Source organism: Hesperophylax consimilis, chromosome 2 (assembly GCF_061612785.1).
Source record: "Hesperophylax consimilis isolate HC1 chromosome 2, BYU_Hcon_1.0, whole genome shotgun sequence".
Taxonomy (NCBI): domain Eukaryota; kingdom Metazoa; phylum Arthropoda; class Insecta; order Trichoptera; family Limnephilidae; genus Hesperophylax; species Hesperophylax consimilis.
This window is the reverse complement of record NC_142837.1, coordinates 28,875,158-28,888,432: the sequence shown is the minus strand read 5'-3', so window position 1 is coordinate 28,888,432 and position 13,275 is coordinate 28,875,158. Positions and strand designations below refer to the sequence as shown.

The window sequence follows — 13,275 nt, the reverse complement described above, 5'->3', positions numbered from 1 at the left end:
TACATAAGATCTTTTGACTCCTGAGTCTCATTCTGGCTGATGAAATTGATTATAATAGAGGGTTTATTAGATGTTTTTTTTTTTTTAAACTGTAATAAAACTGTAACCCAATAGGCCCTAAGGGAAATTATTTCCCTTTGTCATCATCTCTGTGGATGCTAATAATGCTTTGTGAAAGTCATTTTTCGGGATGCTGAACGGCTGATGCTGGGAATGAAGAACGAGTCTTAAAAACGTTATATCCAAGATGAAGAGTCTCGCAAATCCTCAGGACCCGATAAAGTTCCACCTAGGTTCGTAGTTAATTGTATGCATTAGAGGTGGGCAAAATTGATTGAATTAATTCAATGAATTAATTCAATCTTGTAACACACTCGATCTGATTCTCATTTTCAAAAAGAATTGAATCTTCATTCCTTATCGTCAGCATTTTTTGTATATATTTTATATTTTTAAGTTAAATTATTTCATGATAATAAGGTAATAATTAATAATGATGTGCAGTTTAAATTATTTAAATATTACAGTGTTTCATAGAAATCTAATTAAATATTATTACGGTACCTACTGTGGCGGCGCGCCAAACTGTACTGTGCCCTGTCGCACTAAATCACGTATCTAGTATATCCCGCGTCCCGCGCCGTAATCCAAAAGACTCTTGTCATCACAAAACACTTACTAGTCAGAAGTTCCCAATTCATTGCACTATGCCAGCTGTCAATCGGTCCGTCGTTAGTCCCCGCGTGGCTAAACCTTGGATTTAGTACCTAGTCAGGTGAAAACTTTCTACTTCGGAATCTGAATCCTAGTAAAAAAGCGAAAGTATCTCCTATATTTTTCTCCCTTCCACATCCGAAAATTATGCAATAATTATGAAACAAAACGATGTTTACGTTATTGTTCTTAAAAGTATGTTTTTGTATGTACCTTCCTACTTGTAGACGTAAAACGAGATCAGTTGGCTGTCGAATTGTGTGTGATAATCACAAATAATTTGTTTTGATTTCTGTATTTTTGTACTGAATTGTATATCACCCAATTTCAGTCTTTCAATTAGTTTTTATTTGGCGCATGGATTTAACATTACCATTGAGGTAAGTACCTACAAACATTAAAATAAATAAATATACATAATATATATTTGGTTGAAGCTTATTCCAGGTGACCGGGTCGAAATACAAAAGTGGGATAATAATAATATAGTTCTTATTATTGCTTTAAAAACGTATCTCATTGCCACTAAAATAATATTTTTTTTTATGTAAAGGTTACCTTAAGGTACCTACTTGTAGTAAATATGTAGATAGTTTTAGGAAGAAAGATAATAATAATTTTTATTCTGGGATTCAGTTTGCCAGCATTATTATACAAAAAAAGAAAAATCGAGTGGGACTTTTTATTTTTGGTATCGTCTAATGATGTTTTACCTTCGTTTTTTAAAGGAAAAAGCAACATATTGAATAGCCAAGATGTCTTCAAGAAAAAGGAGCGAACTTTGGTGTCACTTTTCTGAAGTAAATGGAGGGAAAAAAGCGAAATGCGCTCATTGCTCCATAATTTTGAGCGCTGGAACAGGCTGCATGGGAAATCTTAATAGGCACTTAAAAAGTAAACATCCGACTATTCCTGTCCAGGTCCAGCGCCCTGCGCCTTCCATGTCCTTTGCGGCACCCATTTCAACGGGACGTGAGCGCTCACCAATAGGTTCAAGAAATCCCCTGGACGAAAATAACATTGCCGCCGAATCTTCTACGACTTCTGTTCCAAGACAGTTGAGACAGCAACCAGGAATAAGTGACTTTTTGGTTACTAAGAAAATTCCAATAAACAAGCATATTCAAATAGATTCATGGACCTCTATAAATAATCAAGGCTTTCTAGCTTTAACTGCTCACTACGTTGATGAAAATGCCAAGTTAGCATCAAATCTTTTGGGCATAGTAGATTTTAATGAAAGGCATACCGCTGAAAATTTAAGTTCCCTGCTGAAAAGTAAAGTGAATGAGTTTAATTTAGGTTCCCGAATAACAGCAATTGTAGCAGATAATGCCGCAAACATGATTGCGGCTGTTTGTTTGGGTGGTTGGCGGCACGTTGGTTGTTTTGCCCATTCGATTAATTTGGTTGTGCAGACATCTATTAAAGAAATACAGCCTACTTTAAGTAAAATTAAATCAGTGGTAGAGTATTTTAAACGGAGCTCTCACGCCCTTTCCAAACTTCAAGAAGTACAACGTCAAATTTTTTTTAATATTTTTTTTTATAGTGAATACCTCACAAGAGTCCCAACTGCTCCCGTCTGGAGCCAGTGAGCCGTCACAGATCTAGTCACTAAACACGGCTAAAGCCATTTGGAGCAACGTTTCAATTCTGAACGGTGGTCTTACACCAGGGCGATACTGGTAGTATCTTCCACTCTGGAAATGGGACTTCCTCTATTAAAGTTAAAGCAGGATGTCCCGACACGCTGGAATTCTACTTATGATATGTTGTTAAGGGTAGTGAGAGTTAAAGACGCTATTATTTCAACATTGGCTTTAAATCAGAGTCGAATCATAATTAGTCCACGAGAATGGGACATGATTATAAAAACCGTGCCCATTTTAGGAGTATATGAAGAGATAACCCGCGATATGTCCGCAGACACTAAAGTCACATCATCCAAAATAATAACTTATTGTGAGGCGATGGAACGACATGCCAATAGCCAGGTTGTGGACGCCGATTTGTATCCAGAGCTTTTTAATTTAGTTGAAGTTTTGAAAAGTCAAATTAAAAAACGTTTTTATGATGTTGCTGGTCCAGGCTTAATAGCTGAGGCTACCATTTTGGATCCAAGATTCAAAAAGATCCCATTTAATGATACCACAAAATTAGAAAGGATCGTCAGTAGTATTAAATCAAAACTCTCCGATTTAATATTCAATTCCAAACAAGTTCGTCCGATACTTATTGAACCTGAACTTCCAGAACCGTCTACTTCCAACACCACGTCAGAGTGTTAGTCAATTTTTTTATGGGCAAAGCACGACGAGAAATTTACAAGCTACCTAACCGAAACTATGTTTAACCCCACAGCTGCTGCAACTATTGAATTTAACCAATATTTACAGGAAGAGCTTCTACACAGAAATTGCGATCCGCTTGAATGGTGGAGTGAAAAGAAATACAAGTTCCCAAATCTGTATATTTTATCAAAAAAGGTTATTTGCCTGATGGCCACCTCAGTACCAGTGGCGGCCAGCTAATATGTGCTCCCGAGCGCCGAACAACCAACAAGATTTCCGTCATGACTAATCACAATACGAAACTCGGTTCGGTTATAATATCTCATTCAAAAGGTACCTACTTATTAAGCGCGCTTAACTTGCAGACCGACTTTAACATGTGCCTATGTTCGTAGCAGTTCGTTTTCGATTGCGATCCAAAATTTAACTGCTTTGTCGCATATTCTGTGGAACAGTCGAAAGCGTGGGTACATACCAGTTCATACTATTCTTTGCAAATAATACCACGTCAAGGACGGCGTTCGGGGTTTTACCACCACATCAGAAGGAACGGTTTATTCAGTAGAAAGTTAAACTAAAACGCGTATGTTTGATATTATTGTCGATATCGTGGTTTCAATTTACCATCTGCTATTTTTCAGCGAATGTTCCGCTTCTTCGATACAAGCATACAGGATAAAACATGTCATTAAGAGATGAGTGATGGTCAGATTACTTATTATCAGTTTAGTCAGTACTCGCCGTTGCTGGGCATTGTATTGTCTGTTGAATTTAAAACTTTTCTTACTCTGCGAAAGTTTTGAAGTTTAATTGCAGGTTATATCGATCTTGTATATCAATTATTAATAAGGCATATCAATTGCAGGTTATACTAATTTATGATTACTTTTGTGTTTGTTCAAAGTATAAATTAAGAATGAGTTTGAATGTGGAATACATTAAGAACAATAGGTCGAGTTTTGAAAACAAAGTGATAATAAAAAATGCCGGTCCACCTAAAACCTGAACTGATAATAAAACAAGAGTGAAAATCTGGATCGAAGAAGTTTAGTTTACTCGATCATTTAACAAAACAATGTATAACAAAGCTTCGTAGCTCTGTGCATGTGATAGTTTATTTTGTTTTACGTGTTTAATTTACGATATTGATTCAGTTTGGACAATCAGCGGTGTTACTGATGTAACTCACCTTTCTGAAAAAATCAAAAAACATAATTCTTGTCATTTACATTTACAAAAAGTTTTGAGCTTAAAGGTTTTAGGAAAAGTTGACATCAGAATGCAATTGGATTCAGGCTACCGTGCCTAAGTTAAACACCATAATGAGCTATTTGATAAAAATCGATACAGGTCAAATTTCCCAGAACATGATTTCAATGTGACGCTTAAAACGTATGACTTCCTAAATAAAGTTCAGTAAAAGGTGAACTCTGTGCAATTTACGCCCGCAACGATTTTTCAAAAGCTAACAAATTAATTTAATTTTACAACTTTTTTATAGTACTTTATTATTAGAAGACTTTCCCGAGACTGTGAAATTACTAAAACTTTTGTGCACCATTCATGACCTTTGGAATGACCTCAGTTGAAAGCTAAAGATGTTTCTCAACGTTAAAATGAATAAAATCTTATTAAACACGTTGAGCCAGGACAGACTGAACGCACTATCAGTGTTGCATTGATAGAGGTCTTCGCTAAACAAAAGGAGCAGAGAATAGAACTTCTTTATAAATAGGTATGTACCTTTATTTAATTTATTTTATGACTTAATGTTGTAATCCGGTGAACCCCCACATATTTTGACCACCGGCCGCCACTGCTCAGTACCATGCGAGAGAATATTCTCAAAAGCAGGGCTTACTCTCACTGAGAGAAGATCACGTTTAACATCTTCAAAACTAGCCGAAATATTATTTTTAAATTGTAATTTGGAATAACTTTTTTTCTTCAACTTTTAAACTCATGGATCCTATTTTAATTTCAGTACTATATTTTACAACAGTAATCAGTAATAATACTAATAATGATATGCGTAAATTATGTGGCTTTTCTATGTCTTTTGTGTGCGTAATCGTAATGTTATGTTATGACAATTAGAGTGTCTGTATGTTTTTTTTATTTTAAATTTTGATCTGTTATTGAGTATTCTGTTATCTACGTGAAATTTCCTTTTATTTTATACACGTGATAGCGTTAGTATAATGCTTTTTTACTCTTCTCCTCTGTCTGTAATATAAAGGCAGCAAGATTTTATAAACATTTTAAAATCTGATGGCTTCATCCTTTGTTGTATTGATATTATTTAGAATAGACACTTGCCTTTCTGGTATATTATTTTTGTCTAATGTTTTTTGTATTTAAAAATGGTTTAAGTATTTTTATTTTCAGTATTAGTAATATTTGTTGGTGGTTATTGTTTATGTATACACACATGACGATTTTATTAGTGACTTGTAAAATTACTTTTTTATTTTGTTCGTAAAATAACATATTGATTAAAAAGTTTGTAACATGTTTATTTTGTCGTACGACATATTTTTTTACTAAAGTAACTCCAAAGCTCTTCTCGCCTTAAGAACTCTGTGCTATAAAGTGTAAAGCTTACAAATACAGGTTTTCTAAGTAAAGTTATAAATGTACTTCTGCAATGAACAAAATAAATCCCTATATTTGATATTTTTGTGTGTGTATTTAAAATGTTTTTTCAAAACGAACACATTTATTTGATTGCGATAAAATCCTTCATTATTGCTTTCTTTGAGGTTCCTAAATGTGAGCATTCTAGATATAAAACCATAATGAAGTATCGAATCAAGGAATTAAATGAATGAATGAAATGAATTAGTTCACTTGACCAGGTGAATAAGACTGAATTGATTCATTTTTGTGAATGAATCTGCCCATGTCTAGTATGCATACATTGTCAAATCCCATACAAAAGTTATTTATGAAGTCACTATCAACAGTTTAGTCATTTGACACCTATTTTGAAAAAAGGAAATAGAGCAAAGTAGCAATTTATAGGCTGATATGCATAAACCCAAACTTTTTGAAAGCCTAGTACTAGATAAGCTGATATCCCAAATTAAACCTTGATTTATTGAAGGAAGATCAACTCTTTCCAATTTGATATTGTACGTTAATGATATCATTAATGCCCTAAACTCATCATATCAGACTGACTCCATATATATACTGATTAAATTTTTTTTTTAAATCATTAATATAAAGTTGTTTTACAGGTGTTTTTCGATATCTGTCTCACTAGGATATACCTTTGTCGAGACAGACGTATGTGATAGATAAATGAGTATTTACATGTTATTTGATACATGCATAACTATAACTAAAGTATAAAGTTGTATACATTTTAAACCATGAAGACATAATAGACAGGGATAACAATATTATAAATGTATATGGAAAAGTTAAGATAAAATAGTTAATGAAATAATAAATGGAACAAATAATTATAAGCAACAATTAGTCGCCTGAAATATCAATACAAATTGAAAATATCTCCCGAGTAAAAATAAATGCCGCCAACGGGAAATATTTATATATATATTCACGGGATAAATATAATAATAATATATATAATAAATATTTATTTATTTACAGGAGATATTTTCAATTTGTATTGATATTGTTGCTTATAATTTTTTGTTACCCTTTATGCTATGCATAAAACCTTGTCTTATAAACATTAGTTTATCATTAAAAAAAAATAATAAATGGAAGTTAATATAAGCAGTATAACCTAAGATAACAATATTTCATTACATTCAATGACAGAGGTCAATCAGCATCTAGTTGGAGCACATACTTATAAAGGGGTTTTTCTAAAATTTTTGATCTTAGATCTGTCTTGGCTTTCAATAAAATTGTGTTCAGTCTAATGGCTAGTGGAAGAGCATAAATTAAAGTAAACCACAGAATCTATATATGTAAATTAAAATTGTTGGGAGTGAGACTTTTAAAAATTTTTTATTTTATTTTTTTTTTAATTTTTTGTATTTTTTTTTGTATTACAGACTGTGTGTCTATTTACAATACACATGTAACATTAACTACATATAGATGATACGAAACAATGAAAGAAAAAATAATAGAAATAACAAGTTATAAATAGTGATTTTTGGCATTGACATGCCTCTTGAATTCTTCAAGGCTACTATTAAAAATATCGATAGTCTTGGAGGCGTTGTTTAATAGCGCCATACCTCATGTCATGCTATGCCGAGCCAGTACGTCCGTTCTGCCACGTGGGATACATAGCAGATCATGGTGCCGTCCCTGGCTGTAGTTGTTCGGTACGAACAACTTATAGCATTCCAGAAGGTATGGGCTATCTATTAAATTATTAAGAATTTTGTAAGCCGTTACTGCAAGGGCCCCACTCCTCCTCGAGTGGAGACTTTGGTAGCGCGTTTCGGCAAGCAAATCTTCGTGATGCATGAATCGCGGGTACTCTCCGTGCATTCTCAAATACATGTATCTCAAAAACTTTTTTTGAATCTGTTCTTTTTCAATGTATTTTTGTTGGTATGGGGCCCATACAGCAGAGGCGTATTCAATTTTAGACCTTATAATGCAGTTGTACAAAGTCATCATTGCCTCGGGATTGGAAAATTGTTTGCAGAGTCTTATGACAAATCCGAGAAGCTTGTAGCATGATGTCGTCAACTGCAATATATGTTCCGAAAACGTAAGTTTGGGATCAAAGACTACCCCAAGGTCCTTGATGAATTTTACTTTTGACAATTTATCATTTTTGATGCAATAATCGAATTTGATAGGGTTTCTCGAACGTGTATACGACATAGCTACACATTTTTTTGTATTAAAAAACAATTTATTTTCATCAGCCCATGATGAAATTGGATCTAAATCAGTTTGCAATTTGACACAATCTTGACCATCACAAATTTTCTTAAGTAATTTTAGATCGTCAGCAAAAAGCAGGCAAGTGGAATGTTTGATGCATTCTTGAATGTCATCAATTAAGATTATAAATAGTAGAGGCCCTAGGTTTGACCCCTGTGGCACTCCAGAGAATGCAGAGAATTCTCTAGACCTGTATCCGTCGATGCAAACATATTGTTTCCTATTCCTTAAATATGTGACAAAAAAAACTTAGCGGGAAAGGTTGATTCATTCACTTCTTACACATTTGCAGCATAGAGCGGAGTACCTCAGGGATCTCATTTGGGCCCAATATTATTTTGTTTATTCATCAAAGACATAGTAAATATTTTTAGTAAAGCCAAAGATTATTTATATTATTTTATTTTGCAAAAACGGTATACAAACCACTACATTGCAAAAGCGATCAAGAAAATGTCCAAAAATTTATTTGTCATCATAAAAATATCCCTTAACACATTTCATTCGGGAATTTTTTGCACTGGCGCTACGCTGTCTCCGGGCGAATTTCTTTAATTTGTTTTAAATCGCTATATCTTCGAAAATAGTTAAAATATTTTCGTAAAAATTTCTACATAGTAACTTAGCACACCCAAGCAATAAACGTACTAAACGAAAATATTATTTGAAATGCAACTCGATTAACCTTGTAATATGTTTATTACAGTTCGCCTATCGGTATTTGCTCTCTTTAAATACGCTCAACATCTTTCACTCACTTGCACAAAAGAGTTGAGAGGGGCGAATCAGAGATAGAGACTCGAATCGGGTTTCACGGTCATAAAAACCCTCATTCCAGGTATTGAATTATTACAAAAACAAATAATATACTATCCTTTTGTTGAAATACCGATGTAAACGAAAGGCACGAAAATAAATATTAAAAAATACTTGCATCACAATTCTATAATTATGTACATATAATATTCACGTAAAAACATTGAATAATTCTGTCTTTTCTGCCATTGAAATGAGGCCGGCGCAAAAGACCTTAAGCATCAATCGATCAAACGAGTAGAACTACCTTTCCCGGCCGAAGTGTGTTAAAATGTAAAAATTCAGCCTACATATGTTTGTGCTCACACTCACCAGGTTTGATTATCTTGTATGTTGATGTCAAGTGGGGTCTGCACTGCCACAATGTTCGGTAAATGGATGAATTAGAAGTCACTTTTAAAACCCAAATCAATGCACACGCACACAGTGATCATGTGTTACTTAATGGTGGTCCCAATTAAAGATATGAGCTCTAGCTCTGTGGTTGGCGGAAGCCAAAGGTAGCTACTGGGGACCAAACGTCGTGATGAAACATTCCGCCCAAGTGTATTTTTTAATAATTTTTAAATCTCAACCAAGTATGTAAGGCTATGAAACGTTGCGTGAACGAAGAAAGACTAAAAATAAATAAAACTATCTGATAATGACTAACTTAGGACGTAACTACAAGAATGATATGGAAAGCAATAACGATTAGTCACATTGACTAGGCAATGGACATAGTTTAGTTAATGGTCTCGTGAGAAGAGAACCATTGGATGTACGGACCGTGGCCATACACACAAAGCCGTCTATACCTGGGTGCACTTTATCGACTCCCGCGATAGGCGAGTACAAAGGGACAGTATCTTCGCTTCGAATTAGAATGACATCATCTACAGAATGTGTTTGGTTATGGTTTTGTTACAAATTACGCGATAAAGATGAAATTTAACCAATTGAATCTGAATATTCCATACACTATCGGAATGGAGACAAGATGGTGGATTGACACGGAAATAGTTTCGTTCTGACTGTGAAGCAGTCTGCATGAAAGATTTGAGCCGAGTCTGAGCTCCGACGAAATTCGTATCGCTATCTGAGTGTATAACTTTTACTTAACTGGATGACAATGTTTTCGATGTAGAGCGTCAATCACAAGAAAGGTGAGTTTAGATTCTTGAGGTAGTAGAACAGGATTTTTACACTCTAATTCAAGCCCGGATTGAGATAATCTGCCACCCTCCATGAGCAAACGACGGTCGTCGATGATGGGATTGAGCTTCCGCTTTTGTTTCGAAAGAACGTTGTCCTTCTTTAACCGAGTGATATGCACTAAAATGTACAGATTGAATGCGTTTACCTGCAGTGAAAAGTAAAGCGTGAAGTTCGGCACGGTTTAAGAGAAGATCCGAACGGCGAGATTGTTCTCTAGGTTATAACTGAATCTCTGACCGTAACCGAGATTGTGTTGAATTTTCCGAATAGAAGAAAATTTATTATTTATTTATTTATTGGACCATTTGTATAGCGCCGCTTTTGTGAGATATCACCTCAGGGGCGCTTTACAGTTGATGCAGGTATTACAAAAAATATAAATATTACAAAAACAAAGTGAAGTTAAGTTAAGTAAAATGAAGTACAGGAACAGGTGACACAAAGATAGAAGATGGAGACTCTGCAGCAAGAATCCTAGGTGGTGAGGAAACTGGTCCAGCTGCTGCAGCGAAATAGTCCACCGCGTTCACCAACAGTGCCAGCACGAGGTTTGTCATCAGTCCAGGTATTTGTCTACTGATAACAAAGCGCTGACACAATATCCTCTCACAGATAGCAGACCTTGGCAGCACCGCTGTGACGTTCGACGAATATAGAAAATGGAGACTGCAGCATGAATCTTTGGTGGTGAAGAAACTGGACCAGCTGCTGCAGCGAGAGAGTCCACCGCATCCACCAACAGTACCAGCACGAGGTTCGTCATCCGTCCAGGTATGTGTCTGCTGCTAATAAAGCGCTGACACCTCACATAGATCGAGACCCTGGCAGCACTGCTGTGACGTTCGGCAAGTCCATCATTCATCTCCATGTAATCCTGTTCCTGGTGATTGTTGAAGTGGTGCATTCTGCCCGCAGTAAAAAGCGACAGTCGGGATAGTAAATTACCCTGGTCTTAGCAAAACACTTGCCTTCAGAGTTTCCGAGAATTCCGTTGAAAACATCTGGGTTGCATTTACCGATCGACGTTCGTTTCGAATATCTAATATTTTTCAGCAAAATTTCCGAATATTCACTTTTAAAACACTGCACTCAAATCACATATTATAAAGTTCTAATAACTGGTTGTTAAGTTTATTTTTATTTAAGTTAAAATGTTTTTTGATTGATTTTAAAAATAATTTCAAAGGGATTTTGCCTCATTTCCCTTGAAAATACTAAAAAAAACACAAAGCGGTTGGAGGACGCTTTAGGACACGTCCGGCTGCCACGGAGGGGGCTATCTAGTAATATATCCACCAGATTTTCATCCTGTTGGACTAGTAACGATTGAACTCGTTCCTCAGAGTGAATTTATTTTCGTTAATATTGCAATCTAAGAACGGCCAAGAATCGGATGGCTGGACAAGCCAGGAAGGCCCCGTCCACAATAACACAATGCGAGTTAGGTCAGCCGGAGATTGACCTGTGAAGCGATATCCGTTGGATTATCACCTGATGATGCGTGATGTGATTGAGTATCTGCTGGGGTATCTTGGCTGTGACCGACACGGTTAGATACAAACGTATTTCAGCGAGACGTAGGAGAACGTAACCATGCTAGCACGAAGGTTCAAACGGACCACGCAAATGTGTAAGCAACAATACGTATATTTCCATGAATTTTAGCAGATCAGCTAAAAGAACGGCCATATGGCGAGGCAATGAATTTTTTTTTGTGGGAATGACACGAGACTGAAATGAAAAATATTTCAATATAACTGTCAACTTACGTGGTTCCCAAGTATACTACAGCACCATAACCGATTTCAGAATTATCTGAAAATAGTTGACACGACTCCGTGTGGGGGACTGAAACGCAAAGATGTGTTTCGAATGGATTCCAGAGCGGTAATCGTTTGGTGTCAATGACGTAACGGACGGTGTCAATAGGTGGGATGTCGCGTGGCTTACAATTCCACTCTAATACCCTGAGAATGTTAAAATGATTAACATCCATGAAAACTACATCAGTGAGACAATATTCCGGCGGTAGAACGGCGCGCAATTCTGGTTTGTTAAGAGTCCACTTCTGCAGTTTACTTGAGTGAACAACGGAGTACATCTGTTCAGAATATTATTCTTCAGGGGCGTGCTGGGAAGACTGAGGAATGGTATCTATTTCCGTCAGTCTCTTGACTTCTTCATGGAGATGGTCATTGTTCGTTACGAAGAATTAGTTTATTTCGTGATCAGTGTCACAATCAACCTAGCCCAGAAGAAGCCAACCAAATACAGAATTGATGGTTGATGAGGACCACCGTTTACCAGTGGCGGCATGTGGACCTCCCAAAAACGTGCTGCAATATTATTAAATTAAAAAAATGGATTTATCAAACTACCCAATTATTGATTTAGCTTTAAATATTCGTGCGGATTCGTATAGTAATAACGGGTTCCAGTGCCGTCTAACATCCAAATGAAAAACTATTGCATATACCAACCGTGGTTCACTTTAAAATTTGTCCCCTATCTATATCCTTTCTTTCTCTTTGCCAAACAGACAAAGGAAGTAAACACTATCATGTCTGACGTATGCTTAGTATCATACAAAATTTATTTTGAAGGAGGTTTCGGTCATGACCGCAGTGAGATAGAGAATCTGTTACCTAAGATTATTAAGGTATAATTTCTGAACGAACTACTCGGCCTTTTGCTTCCGTTTGAGAAATGAGAGCCACTGATGCACATCTCGCTAATATCAGATAAACAATATTACATTCAAATCTGCCAAACCCTCACGACAACAATGACAGTTTCAATGGCATATTTTTTTAAATTTTTTTTTTATAGTGAATACCTCACAAGAGTCCCAACTGCTCCCGTCTGGAGCCAGTGAGACTATGGCATCCCCAATTGGGGGATGTTGTGAGGCTGAAGGTAAGTGGGGAAGGGAAAGAGGAAGGTGGGGAAGTACCTGGCTATTCAGATCTAGTCACTAAACATTTTTGTCACTAAACATATTTTGCTTGTCCCTCTCTAAACAAGTATCCTCTCTTCTATTTATTGTTTATTTTAATTATTATTTTGTTTATTAGTTTCAATGTCAAAGTTTGTACATGATGTAGGTATAAATTATAATATATGTATAAATACAATATTTTTCACAGTATTCACTAGGGTTTCCTGTTCTGAGGCGGCTTGTAGTTTTTTAAAACTTTTATATTTAGTTTCAAGTTGTATTTACATCATCTTCATAATGTTAAGTTGATTTTTTACTTTGTGCTCTCAGCCATGTTTTTACTTTTGTTTTAAATATATTAATTTCCGTTGTTTGATTTGGTAGAGTATTGTATAATTTCGTAGCATAGAATTCAATATTTCCCTGTCC

General features: G+C 35.6%; 1 protein-coding gene across 1 annotated transcript in view; it reads left to right on the top strand.

Moving 5' to 3' along the window:
* Window positions 1–13,275, top strand: part of Mat89Ba (nucleolar protein 6 Mat89Ba) — a 28,120-nt gene that overhangs the window by 4,718 nt on the left and 10,127 nt on the right. The gene's annotated exons all lie outside the window — the stretch shown is intronic.